The sequence below is a fragment of the Anopheles stephensi genome, chromosome 2 (genome assembly GCF_013141755.1).
Source record: "Anopheles stephensi strain Indian chromosome 2, UCI_ANSTEP_V1.0, whole genome shotgun sequence".
Lineage (NCBI taxonomy): Eukaryota > Metazoa > Arthropoda > Insecta > Diptera > Culicidae > Anopheles > Anopheles stephensi.
In genome coordinates, this window is record NC_050202.1 from 44,956,580 (window position 1) to 44,973,683 (window position 17,104).

Sequence of the window (17,104 nt, forward strand, 5' to 3'; positions counted from 1 at the left end):
TCGGAGTGGTAACAAGTAAATGGTTGTTAAGATGTTCCCGACTATTGCTGGCTTCTTTGCTCTTGTTCCAAGCTACAAGTTTCTCAACTGTTTGTTGTTCCGTAGCTCCTCTAAATCAATGAAAAATCCTTGACAGTGTGACTATACTTTAAAGCTTACCTCGTTATTATGGTTTGGTCGACTTACGGTAATAAACCTGCAATATTGTCCCAGATCCACTTTCATTCACTCATAGAACTTCATCAGACAGAACCATGCAGCTGGGAATCTATCGAATTCTACGTTGATTGGCCAATAAATAAATGGCGACGATGGCACACCTCACTGAACCATTCACATGCTACCGTTGCCATGGTAAAGTGCGAAAAAATCTTGCCCTGATGTCTAACCTCATCAAGACGCTCGAACCCTTTCCCACCACCTATCTGAAACGGTCGACACAATCTTCGCCATAATGTCACGACGTTTCCCCGTTCCCGTGACTTGGTGCGTTGATTGATATTTTAATTAAATTAGTCCCATGTGCCAAACTGAGAAGGAACTGAACTATTTCGCAACCATTCCACAGTCAACCCACTAGCTACAGTCTACTTCAAGCAAGTCTCGCCTTCGCTGGCGTTCTTTTTTCCCAGGAGAATTCAACAAGGTCACAGACGAGTGCATGAGCCCCGGGACGACAGAGACGGTGATCAATTTTATCAATCTTTTTCCGGGCTTCCGGCTGCACAAACATGGCTTCCCCCATTTGGCATGGACTTTCTTCGCTGGTTTTAAACGAGAGATGTAAGGTATTGATTTTTCGGGGGTAAACAAAAGCCCTTTCATAGACATGGGCTACGGATGAAGACGTCTTCCGACACATCCGGCTGATTATCAGGGGATGTGTCAGGCCTTCTGGTTGACTTCCTTCATGCGCTTGAAGGATTTCGTACTCCTTGTGCGTTCACTGTCTGTTGGCATGGTGTGTGTGCTGTTTGTGTGATTTATAAAAGTGCTTTATTTTCTTATTTGCAGAAAACTAATGCAAACGGTAAACTTCAATGCAATTTGTCCGCTCAATGCAGCGCTCAGACGGCGTTCTAGCAAATATTGTATCTTATGAAGCTTACTTTTTATTTAGTAACATATGCTGGTTCCTTAAAAATGTCTATCGTCATGCTGCATTGTTGGCAGAAGGACTGTGTAACCATATACAGTTCTCCCTCCCTTCAATCTGATACCGTTCCATCACTACCTTCGGATGCAACTTAATACAACCGCACCATTTCAACGGCACACAGAAACCCGTCTCGTTAGCCTGCAAGATTTATATCATCAACTCTGAGGATTTTTATGTTCCTACCCATCTGTGATAGCTAAAGGTTGTTTAGAAGCACCCATAATGAAGTAGGTAAAGAAGAGCGCTTCCTTCGGCGCATTAATTTCTTCGCTTTCCATATGTTTGCCGATGATTCCTCGGATCAACTAATCTGATCCACCCCGCGGATAACGTGGTCCCTCCTTTTGAGGCTTCCAGCTACCCGATATTGGAATTTTAAAGGGATGGACCTACAGTGCGGTCCGGTAGTGCGGTAGCGGTAGTGGATCTTATCTGACGTCTAACGAATGTGTTCGGACGGAAGGTCGACAGTTAAAGCTTCAAATACAACCCAGGCTCGTAAGTTCCGAAGATTATGAGAAGAGAATTTTCGATGTTTCGATGCCTTTGTCCTGCAATGTCCTTCCAAAGGGATTGATATTTCAATGGAAGCAAAAGAGGACAGGGCAAGAACATACCAAACCAGTTGATGATGCTGTCCAGGGTGACACTTTTTCTATACTGATACTGATTCTATCGGATGGCCATTCTTTTTTATATTATGACTCGTCTCGTATTGATGAAGTGAAAACCCTTTTAGAGCGGTATACACTGTTGGACATATCTTTAGAACTATTTTCAATCGGATTCTGTAAATATTAAAAAAAATCTTCAAATTGCTTGTCTAATATTCTTCTTCTTCTTTGGCACCGCATCTCACTTAAAAGGTTTCGGCCTGTCATTTCTAGCGTCCTGTGACTAGATTTTATCTCGAAGGTCCTGCGTTCGAGGTGGCGATCTGGATGGGGTTTCGATCGCTTTATATTTGATTTCAAATAATATAAAATAAAATATGGACTAAACTATGGAAAGCCGAGACCTTTAATAGTTGTAGAGCCTAAGAAGAAATAGAGTTTAATGCAGCGAAAATGCCACCAACAGATTACCGATTTGTGGCCTAGGGAGAGCATAAAAATAGACTAATTTTGGAAAGTGTTAATTTCACTTCATTACTTGACGATGAAATACTAATTTGGATTGGCGGTACAATGATTGGATAAGGTTCTTTGTTTAGGTTTGTCCCGCAAATTGTGTAAGTCACTGCTGAGCTCTGCTGGAAGTTTTTGCAATCGAAGGCATCAGGTCCACCATTAGACAGATAGTTCAATCAAGATGACATGATTCCTTATATGGACAGAGACATTTGAATAGCAATGTTGAAAAAGCTATTAATACGAACAAATCTCCAATTGTAGCTTCTGAACTGTTTTACCCCCAGTTGCTCAAATTTATCTAGTTATCTGCGTACAGGACAAACACAGTTGAAAAAGTAGGTCTAATATTTAAAGAAAGAAGAATTTAAGAATCAAAGAAGAATTTAAATCTTTGTCTATAAGAATCAAAGAAGAATTTAAATCTTTGTCTATTTATTTCATTATCGACAACAAAGTCTATCCTATTCCATGTCTATATGTACATGTTTTAAACTTATTTCCATCGGTGTAAAAATGCAATTTCTTCTTCGTGTTACTACTGCAAGGATTGGAACGACCATTCTGAGAGAGCGAGATCGATAGAGAGACAGAGAGGACACATCATGCAACCGATCGATTATGAATATCCCTCACACAGAACGAGCACAATTTAAACGTCCTCCCCGTGGGTTCATTACACCGTCTAGGGCAGCAAAATTGCCTTCATTAACAAAGACGCGCGCGTTCTACGATCCCTTGCCGTACCAGCATCATATGCAATCTCAATTGCAGTCCGTCCGTCCAATTGCATGAATATTTCACACAAACCGAGACCTCCCTTGGTTGTATGTCTCACTGAGTTGGCCATGTATTTTCAAGGTGCTCCAAGGGTCATGTTACGGAATTTGAATAATTCATACCTAGCTCATGAGATGCACTTATGCTTGATAGCAACCAGTTGTTCCTGGTCGGATCTTCCCAAGTCTCTTCGCTCGTATGTTTAAAACAAGTGATTGCACGTTAGCCAAACGTTTGCTTAGTTTAAATTAGTGTTAAGAAAATAATTCCAAAAGGGTTGTGTTAGTGAGCGGGAAAATATATTCTAACTTCAAACACAATATCCTGCACTGATGAATGATAAATTAACCGGAAAACCAATTTAGCTCGTCGTATCTCACGGCGTGATACAATTCTCCGGTGTGGCGGCTGCTGGGCGGTACTTTTTAAGGCAAACGCAACTCTAGCTTCAGCACGTGTGCGGCTCAAACAAATCCCAACCTGTGCACAGCACCTCTTTTCTATAACAACCAGTGGGAAATCAGACGAATCGATAAATCTTCTCGTGTGCTTTTTCCCGATCATTTTTGCACGTTCTCCAGAGTTTCCCCAGGAGTTCGTCGTGTGCCTCAGTACACCACCGCCGTTCGGTGGTTATTTCCGGCACACAGAAGCCGATAGTCTTCGAATCCGTCCTAGAGCGATGCGCTCTCGCTTTCGTGTCCCGCACTATGTTCCGTCGGCGAATGTGGATGCGACTGTGTGTGTGGGGTGATGCAACGTGACCAACATTCACTCTCGAAAGGGATGACGCCTACCGCAACTATAAACCCTCCGGCAATGGACCCAACCACCCCTGGGATGTTTCCATGCCATTCCATTCCCCTATGCCATCTATTCTGATGTGCCACCCCTAAATCAAAACATTATAAACGATCTCTCATCGCGTGGCAGACGGTTTTAGTTGCGTCGTCTTTTCCCAATACAACAACACACTTGCAACCCCCTGGTCACGAGAGGGTGCTGGGAAAAAGAAGGTAAGGGTTGCACCCAAGATGAGGGGAGGAAGAAGTGTGTGGCGGAGGACAAAAGGCAAAACAAATGTACGTACCGTGGACAGATTTATGGTTCCGTGATAGGCTAATAACGTTTCTCGTTTCGTACGATTGGATTGAGTGCCGGGGACACAAGTGTGTGTATGTGTTCCGGGGACACAAGTGTGGCGGGACGGTTGGGATTAATAATAAAACGATCGTTCACAAAGGCATGAATCAATCAAGAAGAGCGAAGAAAAGGAAGAAGGGGATGAAGAAGGGAAAACGGAGGGTGTAAAACAAATTGAGGAATCAAAACAAACGCACCGATGATACGGGTGTGTGAGTGTGTGCGAGCAGCAAAAATAGATGTGGAGATGCCGGGGATTGAACCCGGGACTTCTCACATGCGAAGCGAGCGCTCTACCACTGAGCTACATCCCCGTGGTGAGAGAGGGCTGCTCAAAGGCAATTTTGAAACCAGGCGCAGCAGCATGGTGTGACTTGTGCAAAAAGAACACGACGAGCAAGAAATAACTTACAATTTTGCTCTACAATTACACGTCTCGTGCTGTTGGAGAAGAACAAAATGTACTCTGATGGATGCTCGCTGCCGATCGCTTGACAGCGCAGCAAAAAACTTCCCGACGAGGATGGGATTCGAACCCACGCGTGCAGAGCACATTGGATTAGCAGTCCAACGCCTTAACCACTCGGCCACCTCGTCACTGTAGAGCCCGCCCGTTACATTACAACCAGAGCTACCAGGCCACGGGTTCCGGGCATCCATACGTCATGGGACTGCTAAAACCGGGCGCGAGAGGATGTTCTCGAGCTGCGTGTGTGTCTTTTGCGGAACGAATCCAAATTAGCTTTGATGTTGTTTCGAGCCAACTTCCTTTCGCAGCGGAATCATGAAATCATTCATCCCTATCCAATATCCTGTTTAGTTGAGGATGCCATGTTTTGTTTTTGCTATGCTCTCTGTCTCGCCTCGTCGGCTTAAGCCGTAATGGTATAATAATATTATCATCTCATTCCGAACGAAAACATCAAAAGATGTTGCGTTGTCTATCGCATGTCCCCGCAGACGTAGATGGTGTGTATCAACAGCAAACTTGAGGTTAAATATTTTTCCTTTTTTAATTCTCGTTTCAGAACACGATCTCCAGAACTCAAAACTCCAGTTTTGCGGCTGTATTCACACATCGGAAGACACATAGGTAAGAAATTTCAGAGTCCTTCTATCTTTGGCATCAAAGATATAGTCAAACCAAGTATTTTCCTCAAATTTCGACCAATCTTTAGGTTCGCTTTCAACTGAAGCGTCTCTTAAATTAAGCGTACCAGCAGCTTGGTATGCTTAAAGTAAGCTTCCTGGAGATAAACAGATCCAAACCAAGCGTAAAGTTTCGTCATTACACTAGCCATGAATTCGGCTGCTCAGGCACTACGCCCTTCGTTCGAGCGAAGCCCTGCACGGTAACATCAAAGAGAAAGTTCGTTACTCCCGATGGGATGAATAGATTACGTGTGGCGTGTGGCTTCCCGGTACTGGTAACGGTCCAAATTGTGTTTGCTTAATAGTTCTCTCGCACTTCCGTTCTGGATGTTGCATCCATTTCCGAATGACGGGACTTGATAAACATGCTCCGCAAACACGGCCAAATAGACTGGCTCATAATAATTTGGTTTGAAGACATAGGCATTACGAGCATGCCGCAGTTGGAAGATTTATTATGTCGAGTTGCTTTAAGGTGTATCACTAAGAAGGATTTCGATTATCCTGGTTCTAAGTCCTCTGTGAGATGGCATAGCTTAAAGCAGTACTCTCCAGAAGTCAGATTTATTTACTTTCCCAGAACAAAAACTGATCTCCGTAGAGTTACCAATGCGTCGTAAAGCACCGACTCACTTGCACATATAAATTTATAGCCAAAATTATACACTTAAAAACACTTAAACGCTGACAGCGTAAGAAACTTTTGGGTGGAGTCACCACAACCTCGCTACACTTTTATCTCCCGCGAGGGGATTTATCTGTGGAATGTGTGCGTCGCTCGTCGGCTGGCATGAACTATGAGCGTGCATTTTCTTTGCCAGTTTTTGCCTGCGAGCACCAAAGGTGGGGGATGTGCCTTGCCTAAAGAAAATCCAATAACGCGCGCTCACGTAAACTTACCCCAAGTATTACCACCAGCCAGCCACAGTTTTCTCGTGCTTGGTGCAAGAATTCAGTCTCTTACATCCATCCAAGCTTATGGATTCTCGACGTACCGCCACCTTTCGGTTGGCACACAAACCCTTTTCGGTGCTAAGTGATGACGTTGCGCTATTTGCAATATTCCTGGCACGAACCAGGGTTAAGGTACGGGTAATGCTTCTTGCGTAGCATCAAAATTCCAATTGATTTCCATTCCGTTCTGTGGATGGTTCCGGTGTGCCAAGATATGTTACACAACGGTTTTCGTAAAAAACTTTGTTAATAGTTTACATTTTAATACCAACTTTTCGTAATGCATGCGATAGGCACATGTGATATGGAAGCCTTGGGAAACGGAAGATAATCGGCGACTGTGATGTAAATCACTGTCCTGGTTATTATAGCATTCAATAATCTGCAAACAAAAGAGAACAAATGAAGTCCCTGTTACCATAACGCAGCTCAGTAACTCTACCGCTGGATATCGATTGCTCCAGCACGCTCCAGCAACGATCTCGGCGAAACAGGAATTCGGACAACTTACAGAAATAATAAGATATGAATTTGTGCAAGCATACTCTTGGAGAGGCGGTAAAGCCAAAAGAGCCAACACACGAACGAACGATGCCGCACAACGCAGAATGTTTTCCCAACGGGATTCTTCGGCTGCCCAGAGCGTCCTCATACGCCCGTTGCCTTCGGTGCAATATGTTGAGCACGGTTAAGCTGTCGTCAAGGTAGCGAGGTAGGTGGGGCCAGGAAACCCTTCGGCAAACATGTGTTTCGGTAATAAAGTGTCGTTACGTAATTGCAAAACACGTTCGGTCGTAAAAGTAACGAAAACGACAAAATAGAGCATACCGACCAGACACACACACACACCCGGCGGCCACCGGAATGCTTCTACACTCGTGCACAAAAAGGGCACACCGTCGTGTCCGGCCACTGTACCGGCAATAAAGGGATCGCGAATAATAAAATGGCACTCCGATGCAGAGACTACGAGAAAGTAGTAGCAACAGCAGCAGCACCACCAGAGAGCGATATAATGGCAACTTTTCCTGTTTGTAAAGTGTGTACACCGTCCCGTTCTTGCAGACGAACCGAAGGCAAAAAAGAATCTGCACACCAGCAACATTGGAGATGCTGGCATGTGGCACACTCGATGTGGACGATGATCCCGATGCTTTTGTTGCTCCAGAATCACACTTTGAAGCACAAATTTCGTGCAGTTCGGAGCGCTCAGTACCTGCCTGCCTTACTACTGCCCTCCGGCCATATTGTCTGGGTGGGACGAGTCGTACGAAAAACACACAGCATTTTTCGTTTTAATTATTCTACACCACCACCGAAGGTATTCCTTTCGACCGCACATCTCTTTCTAAGTCGGAACCGAGCACTTAGGAATGCGTTGGGTGAGTTTTTGAGTCGAGTGAGGATTGAGTCTCACAAAAACCGCACCGTTGTTGTCTCTGCTTCATTCTGTGATGGAATTTTACGTTCAAGAGATCGCATAATAATTGGAATTGAGTTTAATGAAAATGCTCCCGGTGAGTGGAATTGGCTTTGGTTCCGGCTCCGTCCAGGAAACTTTGCCGGGTCAAAATAACTTGCCCAGGATGGTTGGGTTGAGATGCGATGGGAATGGGACAATCGGAACAGTGGGGTTTACGTTTATTTTCGACAGTTTTGTACATTGTTGCTAACAATGGAAAAGTTTTAGATTTTGTTTGAATTTTTGGCTAGACATGCAAAGATGATTCGGAATAGTTTATACTCGGACAGTATAGCCCGACGGATTACGAGAAAGAAGATTTTTTAAATATTGAACTTTAAGGTTGAAAATATACTAACCCCAACTTCACATTGTCTTGCATGTAGTACCCATTATTACAGCATTACCAATTGCAGTGGATCAGCTCTGTCTAAACCTGTCGAGAAACTGTAATTGAAGATTTGTTCGTACTATAAGATGTTTCTTAGAGCACAACACTAGGAAATCATGAAGCCTAGAACAACTTCTTAACGATCGCTATAAAGTAATTCGAGTATTTCACTTCTAATTTCTAATTTCTAGATTATCAGAAAGGCTAGGCCATTAATTGTGAATATGAAAATAATAATAATGATTTCTAAATAGTTTTAATACGACGCAAAAAATTTAGTGAGCAGTTTCTTGCCACTCAATATTGTTTTAGGTCCCGTCAACTCCAGCAGAAACTTACGAGAATTATTCCCTGAAAAATTATATGTTCTTTATTCTTTCTTTATTCTATGGACTTATCGTTGTAACACTTTCGTTGCTGGCGGCGTCTATGATTTTTTGTTTTGATCATTAGGTGCGATCGAAGAGACTCGCAATTGAAACTCAACAGCAATAAATAGCTACTGTTTGGGAAATCCGTAGTAGGAGGACCTTTTCCAATAATTCTGTATCCAAGACGGAGTAACAATTAATCATTTCGATGGCTTAGGTTATTATCGTAATGCCGTTCAAAACCAGGCGGCTTAATTGCTTCACAATGTTTCTTGAACGTAAAATTTTAGTAATAAACTGTTGTAGTTTTATATTCATCGTCGTAAGTCAGTTTCGTTATTCGTAAAGGAAGGCCGTATTGCTGTGGTTAGTTAGTTAAAGTTAGTTAAGAGGTATTTAAAGAAATAACACCGATCATGGAGGAAACTTAACAAATAATAACAAATATCTACGAACCGTTTGGATTTCGCTTTAACATTGTTTATTCAATCGTCATGTGAATTACATAGTTCATTCCCATAGTTCATGTGTATAATATGTGGCGTCCTGTTTATACTAACTGCTTCCAGTGTTGTTTTTTATAAAAATATTTTTTTGTACTAGTAGCAGTTTCATTAAGCGAAAATTTTAAGAAGCCTTATGGTTCTAAGTCTTCTAGCAACAAAATGGTATGTGTGTTGTCACCATTAAAGAAACCAAGCAAATTATATTCCTTATTGTATTAAGCTCTTCATGATCTGCTCATTTTCCGTCACACTGTGAAGGTGCTTAAAAAAAACCAAGTCCCACTTATCACACCCACCCAATTCAATCGAAGCATTTGTCCCTTATGATTAGGTTAATCAATCAATTTACACCCCGGTACGCATACAACGCCCCACGATTATGTGTCTGCCATCTGCTTTGATTCGCTCGATGCGTCAGTGAATCAAAAATTATCTCTCTTTGTCCTATGTTCCTGCTTTCCTCGTTCGCGTTCGCATGTTTGTGCAATCCTCGTTCGCGTAATAATGTTCCTTTCTTAAATGAAACCTTCTCAACAAAGAGCGTAAAACGCTTAACAAAGGATAGTAATTTAACAAAAAAGGTGAGCACATAATTGTGCACTTTCTTTCCTTTAAATAATCATCAACGACACATTCGGTACAATGTACGAAACTTCACCTTAAAAAGCAATCAGCTGACATCGAGCAAGAAGCAAGTTTGCTCCTCGTTACCTACCAATTCATACCGTGTCATTTATCATTTTGCTCACGTTTGCTCCGGTACCCGGCAAGTAAAGATTTGAAAGGAATTTTCACTGATTAGGCAAAGTGCAGAAGGGGGACACTGAGGACCACTCTAGCTGAAGTCCTATCGCTCGTTCACTGTTCATATAATTTTAAAGACTCGCCTTCCAACTTCCAACATCCATCCTTGCTGGGCTTGTGAGAAAGGATCGTCCAAAAATGGTAGATAAATCCAAATCCTACCCCCAACGGGGAGAGGAGGTCAAAGCGGCGAGTGGACACAGGGACAGGGCACGGATGGAGAGGAGCAAAAACAAGAGAAAGATTATTTATGACAGTTTTCAGCGTTTCAAATTAAATTATGAAACATTGGATGTCCCCATAAATTCATTTCATCCTTCCGTTTATTTGGCCCCCGGACGCTACAGCCCCCGGACAGCTGCTTCCCTTTACCCCCTCGTTTCCCCTCCCCGGTTCCGTTAGTTTCATTGTACCGGAAGTCGGCCCGGTTGGAGAGAGCTTGGACGGAAATGGGATGGTGCTATGTTACTGGAGGCTCCTGCTGCTGCTGCTGCTGTTGACCGGATTTGAACCGGGGCACGGGCTTCTCAGCTTCTCTGCTGCACGTCAGAAGCATTAAATTTATAATTTCATTTCGAATCCTTGAGGCCACTTCCGGACGACGTAAAAAGGCGTTCCATTGCGGGCTCGCCTCGGTTGCCTGGAGCGAACCATCTCGTTGAAGCCGCACGTGACTGTGTGGTTCTTCCCTCGGTCGATCCATGGCAACCCTTCGGAATCGACACACGACAAATGACCACTTAATTAAAGGTCAATGTTTCTCGTCGCTAGCGTCAGAGCAACGGAGTCCTACCAGCTCCGAAAACATTTCCCGTCACGTGTTCGCCACTCCATTCACCCATATCTCCGAGCCCGTCCCCCAGAAAGTGCTGCTCGTGGCTCATCTAATCAGAGACAGCTTCTTCACAGGATAATCTTATTTCTCTCCGAGTGTGGTGTGAATGTGCGAAACGTAGATGATGATTGTAGTTTCCAAATTGGACGACTTGTACGCACATGAACAAGGGTGGTGGTGGCCCACGCCTTGGCAAACAAAAACTTGCCCGTTGCCTGTACGACAAGCGCACAGGATTCGTGCAATCAAACTCAAGCGAAGGATTTACTAGCGCGCGCGTTCGAAGGCATTACAACCCCTGTGTCAGATGCGAGCTCGCCAGGGGCAATAAATTCAATGTGAGGGGAGTGCCCAAATAAGGAGCAAGTTCCCTGGGCAAAAAACCCTCCCTTCAACCCCTATAAACCAAACCAACGGACGAAAATGTGGCCCTCGGAACGGAAGGATAAATATTTATCAAAACTGTCGACGTTCAGATGATAATAGCCGTGATAATGCCTCTTAAGTGTACCGTTGCCGTCGTTTGTTCGCCTGGTGATCCCGGGTGGAATAGGAAAAAAATGCGTCAGTAAAAATTCCTCCAGTAAGAAAGGCTAAAAAGGGGTTCCTTTCGCAGTCGGTGGACGTCATTCCAGCCAATCGCTGTGCCAATGCCTGGACGTCATTCGATGGCGATTTATCTTACTGCTGAGTGAACCATAAACGTTTGAAGGCCTCTCTGCTGTGGTGGGTGGACCAGAAATGCTTCGGGTATCATTTCCCGCAGCAATCATCAAATCCTTTTGATGGTTGAACCCTCATCCCAGTTCCCGGTTTATGGAAATGTCATCAATTTAGAAAATTCCTTTGTAGCGCTGCGAGCTGCTACAACCTGCCTGTCACATTAATGGGTCGCGTAATAACCGTAAGCCGTGTTTATGCAAACCATCGCGCGAAAGGTGGTGCGCGTTAATGAAATGAGATGAGTTGCCAGCGGGATTTCGATTTCGTTTTGTCACTTTTGATGTGCCGCACCTGGGGAAGAAGCAGAAGAAGGGTTCTAATTATGGTTGACATGGACGGGTGCTATCAATCCATCGCTTCCATTGACATCGTTTCTGGAAGCGTTTTTAAGTTGACAGAGAAGCGTTCTGAAAATGGTCCTTTCCGTTCGAAACTTTCCAGCAACAATGCAAATGTGTCGTTTTTGCGAGAAACGGTTCTGAACAGGCTTGTCAAACATTTTGCCGGCGAGTCCGTTCACTTCGAACAACAAGGAAACAGGAATTTCGATTGCTCTGAACTGAACGTTTCTCTTATATGAATTTTCTAACTAGAACAGTTGGTTGCGGACATACCATAGAGGCTGGAAGTTTCAAGTAAGATTGCGTCTATATTTTACAATGGACGATTTTAGCGCTGAACAAGATTTGTACAGAACTATTGTACTCAAATAAAGGCTCCTTGCATTTGAATGAAATTCGACGAAACTTTGCTATGATATTCACCACTGTACGCAAAATGATTATGCGCCATGCAAAAGAATTCTTCCCCTCGTAGACGATTTGGACTACACTAGGATAATTCTCGTTTGGATAATACACATGTCAGGTGAAAGTAGATGGAACTACCAAGGGCTTGGTTCAGGGAGATGGGCTTGCCTGTCTTCTCTTCAATCTGGCGGTCCAGAGGGACATACGTGTGATCGGAGGTGAAAACTTCGGAAACCATAAGTCAAATCAGATCCTGATATTCGCTAATGACATAGACATCATTGGTTTGAAATCCTCCTACGTAGCAGAATCTTACCAACGATCCAGCAAAAACCGAAATGATTGAAGTCGTCAACAACATTGATGGTGGAGACGGACGAACATATAACATTTATAGTCCCAGTGCTCACATAAGCCTCTGAGTACTGGACTCTGTTCAAAACTGACAAAACCTTCATAGCCGCGTCCGGAAAGAAAATGCTCAGAAGTATTGTTGGCCCCGTACGTGTGAAAGGACAATGGAGCTTTGCGATCTGTACGGTGATTTATAGTGCAGTCATTAAGACCTACCAGGCTCCTGAGCTGGTCATATTATTAGAATGTTACCGGACGACAAAGCCCGCATAGTCATTTTAGGTCTTCCACATGGAAAGAAGAGATACTGGTAAATTGAATAGGGGTGATGACGGTGATGCATCCACCAGACGGCGTCGCTAGGCCTTGAGGGATGTTGAGGATCATTGCAACAGGCTAAGACCACAAAGCGGCTGTAGCGCCTGATAAGTGATTCACTATTCTACGTAGAATCTACAATCCTCACAGATACAAGAATCAATTGACCCAGAAGTTCAACTTGACAACCAAATCTGCTTCTTCTACTACTTAGACTCCACAACCTTTCTGGTTTCTTGGACTTGATTTCATTTGTAACCGTGAAACTTTCCTATGAGATTTGACAGCCGGCCGTCCCATGTAAAGACAAGACATTTTTCTACGGATGCCTATGGAAAATAGGTACTATAAAATGCACATCTATATTTGCCACCCTTTCTCGCCCATATTATAATTGTGAGGCAATTTATTTAGTTTTGAGAAAATTGTAAAGGCAACCCTTTTAAATGTTAGTTATAGCACCAATAAAACCAACATGCAATCCGGGTCATGAACCAATCAGAGTTTGACATCGCTGGCCAGCAGACATCGGCACACTGTAACGATCCAATCCAATTTTAATCTCGCATCACACCGTACCAAGCCAAAGAACTGTGCAATTGCTTCCTAGCTCCGTTCAACAAAACTTTAAAGGCACACAGCTGAAATAGCCACACAGTTGCTTTGAACAACTATTTTCCTGGCCCCGCTAACATGAAGAAGCACAGCTCTGTACATCTGGTTGTGTCTTTAACGGCTTTACAACGTCCGACAAACGAATCGTTCTCGAAAGACGTTATCGTTAAAGTACCAGCCCAACATCGGTATGCCAGCACTAGAATGGCTCTCTGCTCTAGGCATTTGCGGGTAATCGATAGTGCAACAACCTTATCGTGGCCCTTTCGGGAACTCATTTGCTTTAATTTAAAATACATCAGACAGTTTGCGTTTCACTGCGCTCACTTTACTGAGGGAAAGACCAGAGACGAAATCGTGCCAACTGCTTCCAGTGGCCCTAGCCCAACCCATCCTTTTATTTATTCTGGCCATTTCTTGCACATTCAGAAAAGGCAAATTTTGTGCCGCCCTTCTGCTGTGTTTGCGCCGCGACACTGGGCCCTGGGAAAGGGCTTGTGGATGTGCTTTAATAAGAAAAATAAAAGGCAACCATTCCCTTTGATGTCACACCACTGCTCATGACGATGCTGCTCTCCAGCAAAAACATGACGCCATAATGGATGGTAAAGTTGATACTTTGGACTTGGACAAGACGAATCGGGTCGGTGCCGGGGGTATGCGGACGATGGTGGACGCGTGGAAAACATGAGTTTTTACTTTCTTTAACACATCTCCTTCCTTCTCGCCCAGTCTCACGCATTCGTGCAGGCATTCGTTTCGGCGGCAATGTTTGCACAAAGTTTTCCACCGGCACCGCACTCCGCACAGTGTTCCTAGTCTCGGGGTCTCGTATTTCTTTTATGATTATGACATTCAATTTTGATGCTTCCGTTGGCTGTTTATAATTTACGTCGGCAAGTTTCCAACGTCGTTTGCTTTCTTTACTTTGCGATTAGTTTTTGCTGCTGCTGCTGCGGCGTGACCGTGTTCGGTACGTGGTCTTGGTTTGCTTCGGTACGGCGGAAGAGTGACGTGTGTTGAGATGCGCTATCAATCGAGGGACAGAAAGACAAACAACGACGACCACTTGCCGCCTGTCGATGACAGCTGGTTGGACCGGTCGACCTGGATCGTCTCGTTGCCCGAGGTTTAATTTCGTCGTACAATACAATTGTACCACAACGTCCAAGAGTTTTGTACTGAGAGATGGTAATGTTCGGACATTAGGCGGCCCGTTTCGGAATGGTTAGTGTTGCGCCATTTCACCAAACACGGAAAGAAATGGCGGAATAACCCTCAAAGTTCCGCTCAAAGTTCTATCGTTAAGAATAATTTGCTCAAATATTTAACAAACAAACGGAGCGTGAACTTAGAATGACCCGCGAAGACACAATTCCGCCACAGTCACGTTCCCCTTTAATGGCATCCTGAAAGCGACAACAACCGCGTCTGAAGCAAACGATCCCGGCATCGACAAAGGCCTCTTAAGTTGGGCAAAAACTTATCTTTCCACCCTCATCGATGCCTATCGGAAAAGATCGTCGTCGTCGTTGGCCGTCGTGCGGAATATTGGTGTGCAACATTGTGAAGACGTCGAGAGATTCTTGAGCTATAAAGGAATCGCCTCGGAGCTGGAAGTCTCGTTCGTTCGTTTCGAATGTGCATTAAAATATCAATATTGATATGGCAAAGTTTTATGCAAACGAGCCTTCTGTCCTGAGTTTGGCAAGAGCAGCGCACCGAACGGAGCAGAAGCGTACGAAAGTCTAACGGCTGTGCTGTGTCTGGCTGGTCTGTGTGTATGCTTTGAACGACCAACCGGTCCCCATGTGTTTTCGAAGGTTGTTTTGATATGCAGCGAAACGATGACGGGGTGTAAGAAACCGGCAATGCGGAGCTACGGGACCAAAACGCGCCATCGTTGTCCTGGGGCATATCAAAATATGAACCCCGGCGGTGTAGACGGATGGCGGATGGTTTGAAGCGGCAGCATAAATATGTTGAATAAACATACCGGTCGATTGTGCGGTCGCGAGCGAGACGGTGTGAGTCCCGGGCATCCGGAGTTCGGGATGCGATCGATCGAAGCGTACATGGGCGATGGATAATCAAATGACCCCGGCGCTCTCGCTGTCCTGCGTGAAGTTCATTTATTTATGACCCGGGCCAAGAATAATAACAACAAATGAATAAATAAATATTGGCCTCAAATTGGGGACGCCCATATGCGTAAGCAAATGCTGGCGGCGGCCTCGCCGGCATCCGTGTCCCGGGCTCGGCGGTTGCTACTGTTGCCTGCATTGCATTTAATTTGTGAAACACTCAAACACTCCACCGCTGTTCTCCAGAACCACTGGTGCCTGCTGAACCCAAAAACGGAACGCAAATCATGCTTGAATGGGCGAACATCAACATCGTCATCATCATCATCGCGGGCCATGATAGATAACCGCGCGTAACGCAACGCACTAGAGAGTTGCGAGTCCTGCACACCGTGTACAGCAAGGCCATTCTGCCGACCGCGCAACCTGAACGCAACGCAAATCAAGCATAAAATTCAAATTTAAAATATTAAATTGCCGCTAGTTTCCGCCAAACCGGGAACGTGATGTGTTGTCCTCCCGAAGGGAACTAGCGTGGTCGGGCATGTGCTTTGTACGTGTGCAACCACCGATTCGTTAGTGTGCCGTGCCATCACACGCGGGAACAAACCCGGGTGTTCATTTGATGCAACTATTAACGGTTGACTGGGCGCGTGCAGTTGCAGCTTTAGTGTAGCCTCGTGTGCGGGAGAGTCATGCATGGCACCGAGGAACTGGGATCGACGGTAGAAGAACACCCCCAGTCCGAGCGACACTTTAATTCCCGGTTTGTAATGATCCGTTGCAGTGTGATGTGGTAAGTGTCGGACATTGAGAGCAGGCCATCAATTTACTGATTTCCGATTGATGTTTGATGGGCGGTTAACCGGTTGAGAATGGGTAAAGAACACACGCAAGTCGTTCGTAGCGTGCTCATATTATCTATGCGATCTCGATAATCTTTATTTTTTGTTTTAAATCCGTTTTTACTCTGGATCTTGTTTCATCGCATTTGATGTAGCAACTAAGGAGTGGGCACTTATTGATGATTTATCCGTATCTCTAAAGGGCAAAAGATGTATGAATTAGAACTTAAATTACCTTTTCAAAACAAAATTTTTGGACGTTTCGCAGCTTTAAACAGAATTTGGTTCGATGAGCGATTGATTATTACCCTTGCATGTGTTAGAAACCTCAGAATCGTTCATAAAAGAGGTCCGGTTGTTTCCTTATTTTAATTTGGGCTTTTTAAGATAAAATATCAGAGATAGGACTGGAACCATTATTTAGACTCCTAACAGACCTGTGTGAATGTTGAAGTTAACACCTTCTGTTCCGTATTCTGAGTTCCTTTCTAAAAAAAATATTACACATTATAATACCGATGGCAATACCAACCTTTGCGTGTTTGAAGGGGTAATAGTAATAATCAAGCTGCTACTGCACTATTTTCTTCGGATTTTATTCCACCTAATGACGATGATCCAATCTCTCGCTTTCTAAAGATTAATTCTTCAAATAAATTTTAACTACCGCTACCATGCCTCTGGTAAGAAAGTTTTGTAACATTAATGAGAATAGGACGGGACGTTCTT

The 17,104-nt window shown here is 44.2% G+C and overlaps 1 protein-coding gene and 2 non-coding genes across 9 annotated transcripts in view; 1 reads left to right on the plus strand and 2 right to left on the minus strand.

The window, feature by feature from the left end:
- The window catches only part of LOC118506872 (mpv17-like protein), a 149,639-nt gene that overhangs the window by 118,316 nt on the left and 14,219 nt on the right, over positions 1-17,104 (plus strand). For all 7 annotated transcript variants that reach the window (XM_036044610.1, XM_036044612.1, XM_036044611.1 and 4 more), the window contains one exon: positions 5,241-5,305. The gene's annotated coding sequence lies outside the window, so the exon portion shown is untranslated. The remainder of the gene's footprint in view (positions 1-5,240; positions 5,306-17,104) is intronic.
- Positions 4,455-4,526, minus strand: Trnaa-cgc. Its single transcript has one exon. It is a non-coding gene; the product is annotated as a tRNA-Ala (tRNA).
- Trnas-gcu lies at positions 4,728-4,809 on the minus strand. Its single transcript has one exon. It is a non-coding gene; the product is annotated as a tRNA-Ser (tRNA).